Source organism: Dipodomys spectabilis, unplaced genomic scaffold, assembly GCF_019054845.1.
Source record: "Dipodomys spectabilis isolate Male_0828 unplaced genomic scaffold, ASM1905484v1 ptg000038l, whole genome shotgun sequence".
Lineage (NCBI taxonomy): Eukaryota > Metazoa > Chordata > Mammalia > Rodentia > Heteromyidae > Dipodomys > Dipodomys spectabilis.
Genome location: NW_024870715.1, coordinates 3065104 through 3078334, shown reverse-complemented (window position 1 = coordinate 3078334; position 13231 = coordinate 3065104). Strand labels below are relative to the sequence as shown.

The 13231-nt window shown below is 34.2% G+C and overlaps 1 pseudogene; it reads right to left on the bottom strand.

The window, feature by feature from the left end:
- LOC122106130 overlaps nt 1-4379 on the bottom strand; it is an 86431-nt pseudogene extending 82052 nt beyond the window's left edge.
- Nucleotides 4380-13231: the final 8852 nt, after the last annotated feature.

Sequence of the window (13231 nt, the reverse complement as noted above, 5' to 3'; positions counted from 1 at the left end):
TTGTTTTTTGTAAGCAGAAGTAGACTAGTTACAGAAATTCTACTCTGAACAGAATGTGATTATGGAAATTATATGACCAGGCTACTCCTCTAAGTCAAGTCAATATATGAAAAGAGAATTCCTGTGAGAATGGACAAAGTTAGACATGCAAGAAAAATATGAAATTTAACTTGCTCTATAACTTTTATTTTTCTAAAATGAAAAGATCTCAATATTTAGAAAAATTATGTTTATAATAGATTGAAGTTTAAATTACTATCCACCTGTTGGTTACACTTAACACCTTTGGCTTTATCTTTTCAATTTTCAGTTTTGTTTGGTATTTTCTCCAATTTTCATTTCTGACCTGACTATAAGACAAGCATTCAAAATTTAATTGCACCTTGATTAATGGTGTCTAGATTTTTGATTTATTGTTTCAGTTGAATAAGTCAAAATGTTAGAAGTTGGCAGAGACTTCTGATAAATGCAACATTGAAAGCATGCATCTGGCTAAAATAGAATCAGAATTGGTTGAGGTCATATTTGACTCTACACATCTGGAAAGACACACAGCCATTTATGATTAGTTTTTTCCTCTATTCTCTTCACAAATCACAGTGGCAAAGAAGTTGCGCATCACACGAACAGCTGGCCAGAAACAGACCTGTGAGTGCTGGTGTAGAATGTGCATTATTTATGCAGGCATGTGTGCTTACTTGTAAGGACATAGAGGGTTTCCAAATCCCTGAGCAGTTTCTAGATTTTTCATGTACCAATATTCAAAAGTTAGCATAACCAATACAACATATTTATGATTATATGATTAGTATAAGTGTACTAGACTTTTTTTAGTGGTGTTAGGAATCGAACTTGGGGACAAACACATGCTAGGCAAACATTCTCACTTGAGTCCCACACTCAGTCCCTTTTTTGTGTTTTACTTCTGAGATGATGGTTTTCGACCTTTGGCCACGTGATCTTGAGCTTGAGATCTTCCTATCTCGGCTTCCAGAGTAGCTGGGATTACCACCACACCCAGCTTGTAACTGAATATTGAGTATAACTTCAGAAGATCTAAGGACAACTTCATAGAGCAAATGATCTATGAAGAAAAGTTATTAAAGTCATTAAAGTAACTGGTTGCTTCAGACAGCTTTCACATGCAATAGGACTAAATTTCCAGATTGGAGTTAATGCTACCTAAAATTTAAAGTAATTATTAAAAGTATTTCCCGATGAAGAAATCTGTAACACTTGAGAAGCTGTTTGTATTTATCTCATACTACTCAATGATTATTTTTTCTAAAACCTGGTAAAATGAATTAGATGGTTGCCTTATTGTATTTGAAGAGATGTTAATGAAAAACTCAAGACTTTCAATATATGGGACTAAACTGAGTTTAATTTTTATGCCAATACTGTGCTTGAACTCAGGGCCTGGGCACTGCCACTTAAATTTTTTTGCTCAAATATCACATTCTGTCACTTGAACCACAGTGCCACTTTTGGATTTCTGGCAATTAATTGGAAATAAGTATATCACAGACTTTCCTGCCTGGGCTAGCTTCAAATAAACATCTTTAGATCTCAACCTTCTGAGTCTCTAGCTTTACAGGCATGAGTCAGCAGAGCTTCTTTTCTAATAATAAAGTGTTTTGTATTAAATTGAAAACTTGTTGATTAAAAGAACATTAAATATGTACAGGCTACTTCTCAGGTACTCAAATAGTCCAGCAAAATCCCAGTGAAACACAAACAGACTTGTAAAATTGGAAACTAGTGTAAAAGAAAAATAACATCCACAGATCTATATCATTGTTTTCTGTGTGGACTTTACATGATTTGAAGGTGTATGTGTGTTGAATGTGTATACATATGTATGCGTTCCTGTGTGTTTGAACCTATTCAGAGAATAGGTGGAAAAGATTTCTATTAATAAATAAGACATTGCAATTGCACAAACTCCCATAATTCACAGAATATTCCTTATAATAGCTCAGAATATTTCTTTGCTGTTGCTTTTGTCATTATTGTTATTATTTATGATACACATTCTTCCTGGTTTTGCAATCTTCCTGTCCTTATGCTTTTACTTACAGGACAAAATTAACTTTTTCTTTCATTTTGAAAGGCTATGTTCAGTTTGATCTTGCCTATTACGTGAAACACTGTTCACATGAGAATCATGGGATCAATTCTAAAAACAACAACAACTACTACAACAAAACCTCTTTCTCTTTGTCCCACAACCAATGGATAACCCAGTAAAGAATCTGTACAAACAGAAACTCCAGAAACCAAATTCTCATAGAAGCTAACAATGCTTCCCCTGGGCATAGTGAGAAGGGTCTCAATTAGCCTCCTCTCCATGTTCTAACAAGACACAGGAAGCCCTTTAGCCACTAGCAATAGAGTAGCATTAAGGCCATTTCACTGTGGGTGTAACAAAGCTCCTTCCAGGAAGCAAACCAGAAATTCTAGTCAGATTGTGGAATTGCCCAAACATTGGGGTCCCTGCTTTTACACAGCACAAAATTGTGTAAAAGCATCAGAGGTTCCTTAACAAGCTAACTGCCCTACAGAGCAACAAACATCAGGGTAAAAGTCATGGAATTTCTGATTGAAGCTGAATTGCCATTTCAGCTCCTCAGAGAAATTATCCAATCAACCTGCGTAGTTCTTTTGGGAAATTAAAAAAAACTGGTTGTTTCAATGATTACAAAGAAATTAATTATTTTTCTTAAACTTGATGCATTAATTTTTATGTGTGTGCGTGTGTGTGTGTGTGTCTGTCTGTCTGTCTGTATCTGTGTTTGTGTTGTTGTTAATATCTGCATGTGTGTATGTGTGTCTGTCTGTCTGTATCTGTGTCTGTGTTGTTGTTGGTATCTGTGTGTCTGTGTGTCTGTGTGTCTGAGGACCATCAGTAATGCAACCACCCAGAAGGGGGATTTCTCAGGCTTCACTTCGTCCTTAACTGGAGTCCAACAAAGTCATAAAGAATCCTTTAGGGGAAGCAGATCTAGAGGAGCAATTGTTAGGGAAATCACAGGGGTCAGAGCTATGCCCCCAACTAGGCCTTTCTTGCTCTTTATCTTCAAAGTCAGCTCTACGATGGAGAAACAATGTGTATTTGGTTTATCTAAAAGTCCCTATTTCTTCTCAGTTCTCCTCCAATGAAGGGCGAGGGTGAAATGGTAACCAGCATGACCTAAGTCAGCAGCAGTGATGCTTTCGGGAGATTAGAGGTCCTGGAATAGTCACATAGGCGAGGAAGCCAGACAGTGCTTCACCTTTATTAATAAAAAAAGAGAGGCAGTTCACATTACAGCAGCACTTTACTAAGGAAGCTTTTACAGCATCCTGGAAAATATCTAATGTCCTAGCACCTCCCCAGTTTCTCTCCATACCAGTTCTGTAGTGTATAGAGAAAACATTTACTTCCCCTACCCAGAAAGGCAGGTGCAGAGTCAGGGTCCATTCCTAGCCCCTTCTCCTTGTGTAGATCAGGTTGCAATATCTGTTAGTATTGTTTTTAGTTTTTAGTTAAGGTTGGAAAAGCGGAGCTATTATTTTACGAAGAGCCTTATTACATAAGAAGTTTACTTTAGCAAGTAAAAATGACAGATCTTAATCTGAAATTTCACATGCAGTTGACATAATATATACGCCATGTTCCAGCCTAGCTTTTCTTCCTCATTCAGTTTGTATCCAAATTATGAAGAGTGATACTAATACTTTTGGGAAAAAATAGCTGCCTGCTTTTGACTTCTAGGATCTGTTCAATTCGCAAGAGATTCTTTTATGTTCTCTGAGATATTTGCTTATGTAGAGTTGTGCAATGAAAGGACATATTGTTTGTATTAAGACATTTTGTATTAAGACATTTGCAGTTATTCATTCATGCTGTTATGAACAATAAATTGTAGCAAATATCCAATTGTGTAATTATAAAAAACTGAATAGCAGTGTAACACTACATTTCAGTGGAGTATTGACAATTCTCTGTGAATTAAAAAGAAAAGTGTACAAAAATATTTTAATAGAGGATAGTTTTATTTGTGTTAACAGAAGAGTTGAATCATGCAAGATTTATAAATGGGTATTTCAAATAAAATTTAAAAGGTAAGTATTTAATTTAATATGTTGTAAGTTGTGCCTTTATCATCGTAAATAGCAAATAATCACACCAGTATACTTGAGAAAGCAAAAGATGGTTGTGCATTCTATTTGGAGGAACTGAGGTGATAAAATATGCTTCAATCAGAACAATGAACCTCTGTCTTTTGCCATGCTGTTCTAATGAATACAGCCCCCTTACCTGCTTCTACATTTGCTGTACTTGTGTCTGTCACTGCCCTTTGTATCAACATATGCCACATAATTGCTGTTGCCATTGCTGCTAGCTGGTGACTCCAGGACTATGGTAAGATAAATGCCTGCTTATAATCATTACTTTCTGATCATACTGAAATAGAAAGATATTGAAGATTTTCTTTTCATTAAAAATCTTCACTCCCTCCCTACCCCGATCAGATACAGTAAACAAGAATCAAACACATGCAGAAATGTGTAATTTAAAATTTTATGTTGCGTTTCGTTGAAATGTTAGCTGAATAATATTGCTTTGGCACATATGTTATATTCATGTCAATATGTTTCATATGCTAAAAAGATCTGTGCAAGGGTGCCTTGCCTTCCCTGTTTACAAAAACTAAACAGCTGTGTGAGTTTGTGGGAGAAGAGTTTCAAGACCCCTTGAAATTACTCACTCACATTAATCCAAGGGTGGCTGTGGTCAGCATTATCCACTGGATAGGCCATAGAAGAAAAACCATTTAGTAGGTCTGAAAGGTCAAAGGACTCACTCTTTCCTAATACATACTTACATACATACACACATACATACATATATATGTGTGTGTGTGTGTGTATATATCTATATCTATATATCTATATCTATATATCTGTCTTCCTTTCCAGATCTTTTTAAAGACTATTTTGCCAACAAGCTTGAGATATAATAATATTAAGCATAATAAAATATATGTACTCACTAGGTAACACAGAGTTATGAAATGAATACTGTTGCTATGCTTAAGACTATAGGATGAATCTGAGGCTTTCTATAATGCTCTTTGGGATTACATTTTAAATCAGTTGCTATGTTTAAGACCATATGAATAATCATAGAAATGGAGGAACCTTGTAAGGTAATATTGCTTATGAATTTAGGAAACTACAGCCTTCAAAACGGATCCATTCAAATTTGGCAGTGCATATCTGAACTTTTGTCTAATTGTAACCAATAGCTGTTTTTTTTTTTTTTCTCTTTCTATTTCTTCTTGGTCAATTAATTTTCTGTCAGGGTGTAACTCAACTCCAATTATCCAGAGGAGTTGGGAATTTTTCTCTATCAAAATGGTCTCCATGTACTTGCTGTGGTTCCTGTAACCCTTAATAATTCATCAAATATTTCATTATAATTATTTTCATTGATGCAAGATGGGGCTCAGCAGTATACCAGTTGGCTAGCAAGTAAGATGACTTTAATTCAAATATCAGTACAGCCAAAACATAGTAGTTGAAGTGATTTTTTTCATTATCTGGACTATTTTAAGTCTATGTTATCGCATATATTGGACAATAGTGATTTGTACCTAATTATTGCCAGGATCAAATTGTTTACTCTCTACATCATCTTGCTTTTGCATGTTTGAAGTAAACTACTGCTACACATGGACAGAATAAGGTTCATTTTTTTCTGAAGTCATTGTTCATTTTTTTCTGAAGTCAAAGAAATATGGGATAACACCTTTTTTTATAAGTACTAAATGTATCCTGCTATGTAAGGAGTGTCTATGTAAATAAAACCTATTCATATGTAAAGGGACGGCAGTGACCCTTATCTCTTGATCTAAAATGTTATTCCTTTCTTGGGATTCTATAGGATAGAATTTCCTAGCTGCTAAGTGCCTTTTTATTTCTTTTCAGTGACCTTAGAACTGGAGTATTTGAGAATTTTACTTTATCTTGATAACAAAACAACCAACCCACCTTACAACTGTTCGGTTTTTATATCTGAGCATTTAGTTACTGTATGTATCTTGAGTACAAATTGGGATGTTAAATTCTAAAAATTGATAACACAAAAATTCTAATTGTGCTTGTATATATATATAATATGTAAACATGTGTATATGCATCTATGTATATATGTATATGTATGTGTTGACTTACACATACATATACATATGTGTGTATATATGTGTGTGTATATATATATATGTAAACCCATTGCTTATTCAGATTAGGAAAATTCAAAATTGAAAGATTTATTGTCTGGTATTTATAGGGATATGACATTCTTCCTCATTTTGGTTATCATCAAATATCAAGAAATAAATAGCTTGATGGCATTATGATATGCATATATGGGCAGTGTTTCTTATTATACTTATAGATCTAAATGTTATTTCAAATATGAATCATATAATTTATGCTTCTAATTTTTAGAATTAGAAACAGCACCGATACATTTTGTTTTAAACTTCACTCTGAAAATATAACAAATAGAAAGCAATTTATTACTCACCAACTTAGCTAAATATGCTATCATATATTCTGGTTGGGACTTACTGTGAAAATAAATTAGTCCATTGTAGGAAAAAACTCGAATGAGGAAATCACAGGGTGAAACTAGGCAAGGCTTTCCTATGCAACAGCAACTCTTGTAATCATGAAGAAGCTATCACACAGTGCGGTACTTGTAAGTACCTTAAGATGGACACAAGAGGTTTTTCTTTGTTCTTGTTCTTAATGTACTATGTGATTTTCTTTTGTTTCTTTTGTATGTTCTCCCCCTATAGTATATCCCTGTTGTCACTGTATTTAATTTTGGTATCCTGCATCTTGTATATACATTTATCTAATTTGGGGAGGGGAAAGGGAATAACAAAATGCTGAAATAAGGACAAAAGATGACCCATTGCAACAATGATACTCACAAGACAGTATGTTGGAAATGAACTTTACAACTTCGGGGTGGGGAGGCACAAGGGGTGAAGGAGGTCTGGGAGGGAAGAGATAATAGGAGAAAAACAAAGGAGAGTGTAACAATGGCCAACAAGAAATGTACTCATTATTTTACTCATGTAAGGTAATGCATCGTTACAATGAAATAAAATATCCAGGAGCCAGTGAATCTTTTCATGCTGTTATATATTTAATGGTATCAGCCATCAACATCCACAAAAGCTTAGCATTTGAGAAACAACTCAAGTTCATGCTTAAAGCCATAGACATACTAACCAATTAAGGAAAGTAGCAGTAGTCATTCTTGGAATCTTTACTATCTTTCATCTCTTTGGTGACTTAAGCATATTGCCTATAGTCTCAATATTCTTTTTTCTTCTAGACATAGGGTAGGAGAGGATGAGGGAAAAGAATAGGAGAGAAGGTGAGTGAACAAAAAAGTCAAGAAAATCAAGAGCTCAGAGGGCATGGCTATAGGAATAGAGCTTGTAAGCAAGTTGGTGACCTTGAGTTCAATCTCCTTACAACAACAACAATAACAATAATAACAGTATTAAAGTACAAAGGTCACCAGATTGTTTCCAGAATACTCAGTGATTAGTTCAGATTCTATTCCTAATGGGATTGACTATGGGTCAATTTTAAAGAAAGAGGCAGCAAGGGAGTCTAGAGAATGTGTGTATCCATCATTTTCTCCTTGAATGCTTCTATGTGCAAGACATACTAGAGCCATTTCTAACAGAAGGCATCGATACAGAATACATCTGCATACAAAGTCAAAGGAAGCTATTAAAGAATGTATTAAATGAGAACGAGAGAGCTCTGTCAGTTTGAGTATCTTTACCTCCTACATCCCTACACAAAAACTTCTGTTACACAAGACTGGTTTTCCTGATGTGTAGTTAATTCTGATTCACAATTCTGAATTCATAGCAAGGGAAAATAATAGACTGCACTCTATTTTTTAGTTTTCTAACTCTGTTTACATATCGTAAGGTGTTCATTCTATATTTTAAAAATATAATGCATAGTTATTGGACTTTTTTTGTTTTTACAGTTCTGGGAATCAAACCCAGGTCCTTGTATGTACAAGGTGAGCCCTGTCACTGGTGAACTCTACCTGAGCCCACACTGAATTTTTAGTGCTTCAGAATTTTACCCAATTTTTTCATTCTCTTTAACATAAGATTTTCATAACTAATATGTATTTTTCATAGTAGTATGCTTGCTCAATGTTGTTAATATATCTGTGTGATAGGATTTCTCTATGGAAATTTAAATACAGTTGTTTTAAAGCAAGAGTCATTCTATATTCATATAGATATAATTTTCTGGATTATGTTATCTTAATGCATATGTATATATAGTTACATATATTATATATTATATATGCATGATGTGTTATATGATGTGTGTATACATATACATTTATGGACATATAAATTTACATATGAACATTTGCCTTTGAAGTTCTCCTTCTAGACTTATGGAAAACTGACACTATATCTCATCAGGGGATAATAAATGGTTAGAAAATATATATGATAATGCTTTATGAAAATATAAACTTGTTTACTACGTGCTATGCAGTGCCAGGTGAAAGAAAAAAAGTTGAGGTCTTTGAGGAGCACATGGTTTACAGGGAATATAACTTCTTACTAAACGCAACCCTGGACCAAATTGTGGGCATCGTGGGAGATAATTAGAAATGTCAAGTGTCAGGCATACACCTCTGGGCTCCGAAGTGAGAGCATGCATAGTCATAAAATCTCCAGATGAATCAAATGTGTATTAAATAAGTTCTAGGAGTACCCTCTGATTTGAGTTCAATAGAGTTTCTGTCATAATAGCTGGGGGGCAGAGATGGCGAAGTTTGGATAAGGAAAGATGCCTCAAGAGATGGAGAAAAGTTGCACTTTGTTTTTCATACAGAGAAGAGGTACTTGTTAGGCACTGTTTGCTAGCACTAACATGATTTTAAAGAATTATTTGCTTTTGGATGTTTTCAATTTACATTCATTTTGGAAAAATGGGTAATATTCCTGTTGACAATCTGTCATTTTGACATAAATATGATCATGTAAATCCACACAAAATAGGAAATTTTGCTTGTTCGTGTATTTATTGTTTCTAGAGAAAGTAGTTGACCAGGGTGACTTTTTGGAAAAGTTCTTTCCATTACTGGAATGCTTCACTTGTGACACTAGAACAGCATAGGAACAATTGGTGTTTCAAGACCTGGGTTGGATCCCAATTCAGTAGATGCAGTCACAGACAGATGACCATTTGGAAACAAAGGCCATCTAAGTCATTATCCCTTCTTGCAAAGTTTCGACTAGATATGGGATTGGAAGCTCATAGCAACATATTTTGGTCAGGTGCGTTGATGCACATCAGCCCTATCCTTCAGCCTTTTCCCAGTGTCTGCTTTATCCAGGACACTGATCTAGTCTAGAAAAGACTTACATGGTGAATGAGGCATATCCTCTACTTTGCATATTATATTGGTATGTTTAAATATTATGACTTGCACATAGATACCAGTAAAGTGAGCATTCTGAAGCATTTATCTGATAATCATTGTGTTACATAGAAATGTCATGTGGAATACATGCATGAGGCCTGACAAAATGTTTTTATATTCATCTATCATTCCATGTATAAAGTAAGCATACAAAAATGAAAATAATACTTTGCAGAAAACATGCAAATATTAAATTACTTAAAATGACACTTGTTATCATTTAACTTGTCATAAGCTCCAACAGGTGAAGAACTTTCATAATATCATAATAATTATAACCTAGAGACAAATTAGGAAAATAAGAAATTGTTCAGAAGAAAAGCTCTAGTGATGGAATATTATCCAGTTATATCATCTATAATTTTTATTCAATTAGAAAAGGTATTTTTAGCATTGACATGATTTTACAAAAAAGTTTTTATTTAACAATTATGATATCTAAGTATTGCTAGATTATAATTCATTGTTATTTAAAATTTTTAATCACTTAAACTAAGGTTTATTTCCTGGGATAAAAACATTAAAGAGAAATGCTTAGACATAAAAATTAAATTTATACTTTGAAAAATTTAATAGGTTTTCAGATACAATACAAGAACATCTTCCAAAGGACTTAGTATTTTTCCTAATGTGTTTTAAATGTCACAAGTGACGGTAAACAATTGGTATTTACAAATGTCACATGCAATTCATCTCTGATTTATAGTTCCATTATTAGAAACTATTCATAGGATTATTAGAAGCAGTGAGTTTTATTGTAAATATCTGATTTGTGTTTAATTAGATAATTCCACTGCCTTCATAAATCATTTTCTGAAACTGTAGAGATACATTTGTTAAACTTAATGTTTTCCTAAGAATTTATTCTTGTTCAACTGGGATCTCTAGAGCAACACATAATCCCCTTCAAGAGTGAATAGAAAAGGAAACAATACAGGTAATTACTTGTATTGAATTAGTATGTTAATTAGTTAGATGTTTGGATTGTTATAAATAATACTTGATAGTTATAGGTTACCTATCAGTTAATATTATTGAGTGTTCACTAGCAACATTAGGCTAGAGAGTTAAAGGGAGTTAGAGGAACCTCAGGACTAGGGGTCAGCTTCAATGATACAATCACACTGAGACTGTAACAATCCAGTCACAGAAGAGGCCTATGACAGAGGTTGCTTGGCTAGGAAATACTGTAACTGCTTCTCCTTCTGTCCTCTGTCTCTTGGCTTCACTTTCTACTGATCAACTCCAGAAGTCACAGGGCCTAGGAGACAAGGAAACGAATCTATGGATCAGAACTTTAAGGAATAGATCTGCTTTCTAAGTAGACCCAGGACCTGCAAAGTTATCTTCCAGGTTTTACCAACACATGTAACAACATAAGCTTTAAAATCAATGTGTGGTGATCAAGGTAGTAATACACACATCGCCCTGCAGTTTAGCCTTCCTGAGAAACCCAGAACCTGTAGTTTCCTGTCATCAATGAGGGCAGTGGCTAGTGAAAGAAATCATAGCAAAAAGAGAATTGTATTAATCAAAGCAATTTTTTCAACACACTGAATGAAAAACAAAGCTTCAGATGATGACTGTATGATTTGACAAAGATACTCCCAAAGTGTTCAGGAAAATCTTTTTCTTTACAGTAACGTTTGAGGCTATTTAAAACAGAATCTCAGTTGAGGAACTAAACAGAGATGCTAGGATTGGACATAGAAGACAGATGAATTTGGCTGTTATCCATGGAAGAACAGAAGCCAAAATTATGCTGACTAAAAATGGAGCCAAGCAATGTCATATAGACTTGAAAACCATGCTATGCCAAGGAAAATGTTAGTGTTTTTCCATTTTCATTTAGTGAAGATCGTAAGTTCTTTGAGTTCTTAATCTACTTTATGTACTCCAAGTATCTCCTCAACTTTGCAATTCCTTCTTTCCTTCCTTCCTCTCCTCTCCTCTTCTCTTTTACTGAATCTTTCTCTAATTCTTTCTTTCCTTTCTTACCTGGATCTTTCTTTTTAGTCTAGTTTTGGCAGTTTTGTCTAGCCAAATCTGATTAAATTTTTAGTATATTCCAATGTTTTTGCTCATATATATGCTGTATGAATTGTCTGGTAGTATTAACTCAGATATTTAAAAGATATCTTGAAAATATATATAGTTCTTATTTAGACTAGACATTGATGTATTCCTGCCCTTAAAATAACAATACATTTTAAAGGAGACTTTCAAGCGATATTCTCGCTTCTTTGGGTCCTGTACTGAAATAAACAATACAAATTATCTTTGCTTAATATATTGATTAAAGCACCTCGGCCAACAGAAGTATACCAAAATCATTTGTAAAAGAGAGAAGCTTGTGAGGATTTTGGTGAAGCTGGTCAAATGGCCATATGAGCATGTATACACACACACTGTGGAGGCTGTTAGCATATACTAATATTTTAGTGATTATGGTAACATTAGGTTCTCAGATAAGAAATGACATTTAACTAGGAGAAGTCTCTCACAAAGCACTTAAAGTTTCTTCATAAATCTATGGATGATAGATTCATATATCTATCACATATCTATCATATATCCAAAAGATAAAACCACATAATGCTAAATGGCATTTTCATTTTGTTCCAGAATGGATTTTGTTCCAGAATGGATTTGCAGAGTAGAGAAGTTAGAGAAATTGCAACAAATTAACAGAAGTTAAAAATACAGCCTGACAAAAATAAATGGGATTAGAAAAAATATGTGTGTGTGGGTGTAAGTATGTACTGTGGTTTGTTTTTATTGTTAGCATGATGCAAAACAACCAGGCAGTACTATTAAATGTTCAAGTTATATAAGGTGGTGAATAAAGATAATAATACATGCCAACATATTTTGTAAATATTATAGAACAGCACAAATACGAAGTGTTATTATAATTATCTCTTTTGAGCTTAAAATCAATGGTTCTAAAAATCAGAAAATCTATTGCAATTTTTCATTAAGCTGACATTTAAGCTTTCTCTTCCTCTTCTCCAATTCCATATTGCTAATGTGACCTTCTGATTATTTTATACTTATATAGAATTCAAAGTACTTTCTAGCAATTACATTTCCAGAAACTTGGAATTCACCTCAAAATCTTAAATCACCATCTGAACTATCTTCTAAAACCCATTGCTTATTTGCTAAGACAAAACACCAGAGAGTCAATGGCTTAGAAACAGCAGAGATTTATTTCTCACAGCTTTGGAGACTGAGGAGTCCAAGTTCAAGGCACTGTAGAATCAAGGTTTGGTGAGAACCTTCTTCCTACTTCATGGGTGGTGTCTTTCCAAAGAAACTTTATGGCAGAAGGACTATGGAAATCCTAGGCCTTTTGCATAGGTTGGTAATCTCAGTCCTGACAGTTCCACCCTCATAAAATGAATACTTCAAAAGGGCCCCACTTTTTAAAACCACCCCTCTAGGTGTTAGCACTTCAATATAAAAATTCTCAGACACTGGGGTCTGTTCAAAAAAGTAACACTGCTGTTCATCAATTCACAGCCAATAAGGACAAAATATACAAATTCTATTCATCTGCACCCCCTATATCCTTCACACAATCTGCTTTATCTGCTTGCATTTCTAGACCTCAGAGCATTGCCGTGAGTTTTGCAGTTCTGACTTTTTGCCTTGCCATCTCTCCCATTCACAGGACCATTCTCCCAG